The sequence below is a fragment of the Saccostrea echinata genome, unplaced genomic scaffold, assembly GCF_033153115.1.
Source record: "Saccostrea echinata isolate AGI-Se365-2 ecotype Australia unplaced genomic scaffold, CSIRO_AGI_Sech_v1 ptg000054l, whole genome shotgun sequence".
Lineage (NCBI taxonomy): Eukaryota > Metazoa > Mollusca > Bivalvia > Ostreida > Ostreidae > Saccostrea > Saccostrea echinata.
Window position 1 is genome coordinate 60,746,581 of NW_026889803.1, and position 7,426 is coordinate 60,754,006.

The following is a 7,426-nucleotide window of genomic DNA, read 5'->3' on the forward strand; positions in this document are numbered from 1 at the left end:
ATGACCGATTAAATTTTGAAATCATCATTGTAAAATATTTTTTTTTTATTGCCGACATGAAGCATTTTGGGCAAAGTTGAATGTCCAATTCTATATACAAGTCATTTAATAATGTATCTCACGTCTGTATGAACGGGGGAAGGGGGAGGGAACATCACTTGATCCTCTTCCTTTTTTTTTGCGTATCAAGGAATTTCTATTTTCTACATTAATTTGTGCACCCCCCCCCCACCCCCAAATGGACCCAGAAATATACTGACTGAATGTTTCTGGGGACATTGTCAAGCGTGCGTCATATTTCCCATTTCAAGCTACATGATATGTACATTTTCGTGTTGTCGACTAGAAGCATTTCAGTCTAATTTTAAATCAAAAATACATTTCTTTTAAAAAGCGCTGATTATTTATTTTATTCTTTTATGGAAAGTGGCAACTCACGGTTATCCGGAGAAAAAAGGTAATTCATGGGGTTTTCCAATTATAAAACTGACTGATCATGAGAGTCCAAGCTCCTGACAGCTCAGTATTACGTTACGCTAAAAATCCATACCAAGTAGTCCCGGAGAATCGACATTGTATGGAGTATGACGGAGAGTCATATTCCATATTCTCCGGGACTTCTTTCCCTACGAATAATGATATGGAGTAATACTGAGCTGTCTGGAGCTTGAATGAGAGTGATCTCCCGTGTAGAATTTTCTACGCGGTGAAAACCAATAAAGTGTATTGTTTAGTACCACTACACCTGCTCAAGAGTTCTTGAAAAATTCTATACGAAAGCCAGGAACTTTGCCAATGTCCTTAAATTATCCTTTTCGAAGTCCTCAGTCATTCTCCGTACGTGGTAACCATGGAGGAAATAATACAATCTGTCTCATGTAGTCATGACAGAAATTTTGAAATTCGATTTTCATAAATGCACATATGTTGTATGGGATATTACCTAATACAATTTTGAATAATGATTATACAGTCGCAGATCCAGAAATTTTTTCCAAGGGGGGGGGGGGGGTCCATCCCAGTCAAAAAATTTCTAACCCAAAAATTTCTTGACAAGCAAAAAAAAAAAAAAAAAAAAAAAAAAAAACAAACAAACAAACGTAAAATCTATTTCCAAAACGTGAAAAACACCTATTTCGTGGTGGTGATGGTGGGGTCCACGTTTTCTAAGGGGGTCTAAAGTCATTTTTTATTCACTTCAGTAGATACTTTTAATAAATCTGGAAATTCCAGGGAGGGGGGTCCGGACCCCGACCCCCCCCCCCTTCGATCCGCGCATGTTATATGAATATTTTCGGTATTGGCTGGAGAAATTCCCGGTAATACAATGCATCTCAGGTGAGGAAGATGGGGAGGGGTGGCAATAACACCTTCTTTATATTTCCATCTGCTCCTTGCGTATCAAGTACATAGTAAATAAACACCAACTTCAATTAATCTAGTCTGGTTTATTACAGATTTCTTTTTACTTGTCACTCAAGGCATTTACCACATACATTATGTTCGTAGTGTTGATGACCCCCTTTCTTATTTTTAAGATTATTTTCCCAATACATTGTATGAATACAGAAACAAATACCCCCTTTTTTATGCTATATGAACAAAGAAGATGGGTGAACAAGGCGGGCGAAGTGCCTATAGTGCGACAAACATGAAGTGAAAAATAAAATCTCAATTATATCCAAAATTTCTTTGATATTTCATCTAAAATTAAAGTATACTTCATGTAAAATTATGAATATCTAATGCTGACAAAAAAAGCACGAGCTTCACGTGCTGATACCCTGGATTTTTGTCACGTGATAATTATGCCGATCAGTGTTGTTATAGATATGTATGTGAAGTGCAGAAAAAAATTCATTGTGTCATCTGCAACTGCAGTGTAAATTCAAAACAAAATTCAGTTCTTATTCCAATTCATTAATTATTTTAGGCACTGTAATTCATATCCAGAAACTCAATACGTTTTCTTTTTATATCTTACGCACGCCAATGCTATGGAGCAGTTTATGAAGCAACTTTTTGTACACTGATGTAAAACATTAATCATTAAATTAATAAATATCTGACGAGAAATGAAAAATAAATTGAAACATAATAACAAAATATTTAGACTTAGTTTTAAGCAATTTTTAAAGGCTTTTATTCTTAACTTTTATGTTTGTTATCAATAAGGAATTATTCCAACGAAGCAATAAAAAATAACGTCTCATTTCCCCATGCGCACATTTTAACACAATCACAAGTAAATCGGCCGCTGCTGCGGCCGATAATGATCATTCTAACATAACATTTTTGTGATATACATGGATAATAAATCTGACCTCATATCTTTTGATTGTATGTGGCGAATATATGCTTATTGCTAGATAAACATACATCGTACTATCATTATACATTCAGATTGCTGCCTTTTATAAAAGAATCGTCCTAAGATTTTCCAAGACCTTGATAAAAATAAGAGACCCATGGGCCACAACGCTCACCTGAGTCAATGTGGCCCTGCTGTTTTTCATCAGCAGATTTATTCTAACATATCTTCTTATTTAAAACATTAATCCCTATTGTGATCCCACCCTACCCCAGGTGTCATGATTTTTATAGATGTAGCGCTAGCCCCACTCTACCCCTCGTGGTCATGATTTAAACAAACTTGAATTTACACTACCTCAAGATACTTCTGTATCAATGTGACTAAACATAGCTTTGTTGTTCCTGAAAAAAAAGGTTTTAGAATTTTTTCCTTTATATACATTCACATGCTAAACTCTTGTGGCCTATCCTACCCCTAGGGGGTCATGGTTTGATTGATTGATTGATTGATTGATTGATGAGGGTTTAACGCTGAGTCGGCAATATTTCGGCGGAAAATTAATTTTATATGACCGGTTATCATGGTTTGAACAAATTTGAATCTACAATACCTGAAGATGTTTCCATATCAATCTGACGAAAGATGGCTTTGCTTTTCTTGTGAAGAAGATCTTTGAAGATTTTTCGATATATATATCCTATGTAAAACTTTGATCCCCCATTGTGACCCCACCCTACCCTGGGGGTCATGATTTAAACAAACGTACATCTATACTACCTGATGATGCTTCCACATTAATATGACTAATCATGACATTGCTGTTCTTAAGAAGAAGATTTTTGAAGACTTTTCCCTAAATATTCCTATGTAAAACCTTAATCCCCCGTTTTGATCTATCTATTACAAAGCGAAAATTATAGACAGAGTTCTTTTCTGTAGCATAAAAAATAGAGGAAGGGACAGGACGGACCTTTAAACGCAGTATAAAAAAAGGTCCACCCTCTGTATTTCAGATATCGTACTATTACAAGGCGAAAACTTTGAACAGGGTTTATTTTTGTAGCATAAAAACTAGAGAAAGAGGCAGAGCGGACCTTAAAACGCAGAATAATAAAAGGTCCGCCCTCTATATTTCAGATATCTTACTGTTAGAAAGCAAAAATTTTGGACAGGGTTTATTTCCGTAACATAAAAACAAGTCAAAATGGCAGGGCAGACCTTAAAACGTAGTATAATAATAAAAAAAATCCGCCCTCATTATTTCAGATGTTTTACTGTTAGAAAGCAAACATTTTGGACAGGATTCTTTTCCGTATCATAAAAATAGTCAAAATGGCAGGACGGACCTTAAAACGCAGTATAATAAAAGGTCCGCCCTTTGTATTTCAGATATCATACTATTACAAGGCGAAAATTTTGAACAGGGTTTATTTTCGTAGCATAAAATCTAGAGATAGAGGCAGGGCGGACCTTAAAACGAAGTATAATAAAAGGTCCGCCCTCTGTATTTCAGATATCTTACTATTACAGGGCGAAAGTTTATTTTCGTAGCATAAAAACTAGAGGAAGAGGCAGGGCGGACCTTAAAACGCAGTATAATAAAAGGTCCGCCCTCTGTATTTCAGATATCTTACTATTACAGGGCGAAAGTTTATTTTCGTAGCATAAAAACTAGAGGAAGAGGCAGGGCGGACCTTAAAACGCAGTATAATAAAAGGTCCGCCCTCTATATTTCAGATATCGTACTTTTAGAAAGCAAAAATTTTGGGAAGGGTTTATTTTCGTAGCATAAAAATTAGAGAAAGAGGCAGGGCGGACCTTAAAACGCAGAATAATAAAAGGTCCGCCCTCCGTTTTTCAGATATCTTACTATTACAAGTCGAAAATTTTGAACAGGGTTTATTTTCGTAGCATAAAAATTAGAGAAAGAGGCAGGGCGGACCTTAAAACGCAGTATAATAAAAGGTCCGCCCTCTATATTTCAGATATAGTACTATTAGAAAGCAAAAATTTTGGGAAGGGTTTATTTTCGTAGCATAAAATCTAGAGGAAGAGGCAGGGCGGACCTTAAAACGCAGTATAATAAAAGGTCCGCCCTCCGTTTTTCAGATATCTTTCTATTACAAGTCGAAAATTTTGAACAGGGTTTATTTTCGTAGCATAAAAACTAGAGAAAGAGGCAGGGCGGACCTTAAAACGCAGTATAATAAAAGGTCCGCCCTTTATGTTTCAGATATAGTACTATTAGAAAGCAAAAGATTTTGGACGGGTTTATTTCCGTAACATAAAAACTAGAGAAAGAGGCAGGGCGGACCTTAAAACGCAGTATAATAAAAGGTCCGCCCTCTGTATTTCAGATATCTTACTATTACAGGGCGAAAGTTTATTTTCGTAGCATAAAAACTAGAGGAAGAGGCAGGGCGGACCTTAAAACGCAGTATAATAAAAGGTCCGCCCTCTGTATTTCAGATATCTTACTATTACAGGGCGAAAGTTTATTTTCGTAGCATAAAAACTAGAGGAAGAGGCAGGGCGGACCTTAAAACGCAGTATAATAAAAGGTCCGCCCTCTATATTTCAGATATCGTACTTTTAGAAAGCAAAAATTTTGGGAAGGGTTTATTTTCGTAGCATAAAAATTAGAGAAAGAGGCAGGGCGGACCTTAAAACGCAGAATAATAAAAGGTCCGCCCTCCGTTTTTCAGATATCTTACTATTACAAGTCGAAAATTTTGAACAGGGTTTATTTTCGTAGCATAAAAATTAGAGAAAGAGGCAGGGCGGACCTTAAAACGCAGTATAATAAAAGGTCCGCCCTCTATATTTCAGATATAGTACTATTAGAAAGCAAAAATTTTGGGAAGGGTTTATTTTCGTAGCATAAAATCTAGAGGAAGAGGCAGGGCGGACCTTAAAACGCAGTATAATAAAAGGTCCGCCCTCCGTTTTTCAGATATCTTTCTATTACAAGTCGAAAATTTTGAACAGGGTTTATTTTCGTAGCATAAAAACTAGAGAAAGAGGCAGGGCGGACCTTAAAACGCAGTATAATAAAAGGTCCGCCCTTTATGTTTCAGATATAGTACTATTAGAAAGCAAAAGATTTTGGACGGGTTTATTTCCGTAACATAAAAACTAGAGAAAGAGGCAGGGCGGACCTTAAAACGCAGTATAATAAAAGGTCCGCCCTCTGTATTTCAGATATCTTACTATTACAGGGCGAAAGTTTATTTTCGTAGCATAAAAACTAGAGGAAGAGGCAGGGCGGACCTTAAAACGCAGTATAATAAAAGGTCCGCCCTCTGTATTTCAGATATCTTACTATTACAGGGCGAAAGTTTATTTTCGTAGCATAAAAACTAGAGGAAGAGGCAGGGCGGACCTTAAAACGCAGTATAATAAAAGGTCCGCCCTCTATATTTCAGATATCGTACTTTTAGAAAGCAAAAATTTTGGGAAGGGTTTATTTTCGTAGCATAAAAATTAGAGAAAGAGGCAGGGCGGACCTTAAAACGCAGAATAATAAAAGGTCCGCCCTCCGTTTTTCAGATATCTTACTATTACAAGTCGAAAATTTTGAACAGGGTTTATTTTCGTAGCATAAAAATTAGAGAAAGAGGCAGGGCGGACCTTAAAACGCAGTATAATAAAAGGTCCGCCCTCTATATTTCAGATATAGTACTATTAGAAAGCAAAAATTTTGGGAAGGGTTTATTTTCGTAGCATAAAATCTAGAGGAAGAGGCAGGGCGGACCTTAAAACGCAGTATAATAAAAGGTCCGCCCTCCGTTTTTCAGATATCTTTCTATTACAAGTCGAAAATTTTGAACAGGGTTTATTTTCGTAGCATAAAAACTAGAGAAAGAGGCAGGGCGGACCTTAAAACGCAGTATAATAAAAGGTCCGCCCTTTATGTTTCAGATATAGTACTATTAGAAAGCAAAAGATTTTGGACGGGTTTATTTCCGTAACATAAAAACTAGAGAAAGAGGCAGGGCGGACCTTAAAACGCAGTATAATAAAAGGTCCGCCCTCTGTATTTCAGATATCTTACTATTTCAGGGCGAAAGTTTATTTTCGTAGCATAAAAACTAGAGGACGAGGCAGGGCGGACCTTAAAACGCAGTATAATAAAAGGTCCGCCCTCTATATTTCAGATATCGTACTTTTAGAAAGCAAAAATTTTGGGAAGGGTTTATTTTCGTAGCATAGAAATTAGAGAAAGAGGCAGGGCGGACCTTAAAACGCAGTATAATAAAAGGTCCGCCCTCCGTTTTTCAGATATCTTACTATTACAAGTCGAAAATTTTGAACAGGGTTTATTTTCGTAGCATAAAAATTAGAGAAAGAGGCGGGGCGGACCTTAAAACGCAGTATAATAAAAGGTCCGCCCTCTATATTTCAGATATAGTACTATTAGAAAGCAAAAATTTTGGGAAGGGTTTATTTTCGTAGCATAAAATCTAGAGGAAGAGGCAGGGCGGACCTTAAAACGCAGTATAATAAAAGGTCCGCCCTCCGTTTTTCAGATATCTTTCTATTACAAGTCGAAAATTTTGAACAGGGTTTATTTTCGTAGCATAAAAACTAGAGAAAGAGGCAGGGCGGACCTTAAAACGCAGTATAATAAAAGGTCCGCCCTTTATGTTTCAGATATAGTACTATTAGAAAGCAAAAATTTTGGGAAGGGTTTATTTTCGTAGCATAAAATCTAGAGGAAGAGGCAGGCGGACCTTAAAACGCAGTATAATAAAAGGTCCGCCCTCCGTTTTTCAGATATCTTTCTATTACAGGGCGAAAGTTTATTTTCGTAGCATAAAAACTAGAGGAAGAGGCAGGGCGGACCTTAAAACGCAGTATAATAAAAGGTCCGCCCTCTATATTTCAGATATCGTACTTTTAGAAAGCAAAAATTTTGGGAAGGGTTTATTTTCGTAGCATAAAAACTAGAGGAAGAGGCAGGGCGGACCTTAAAACGCAGTATAATAAAAGGTCCGCCCTCTATATTTCAGATATCGTACTTTTAGAAAGCAAAAATTTTGGGAAGGGTTTATTTTCGTAGCATAAAAATTAGAGAAAGAGGCAGGGCGGACCTTAAAACGCAGAATAATA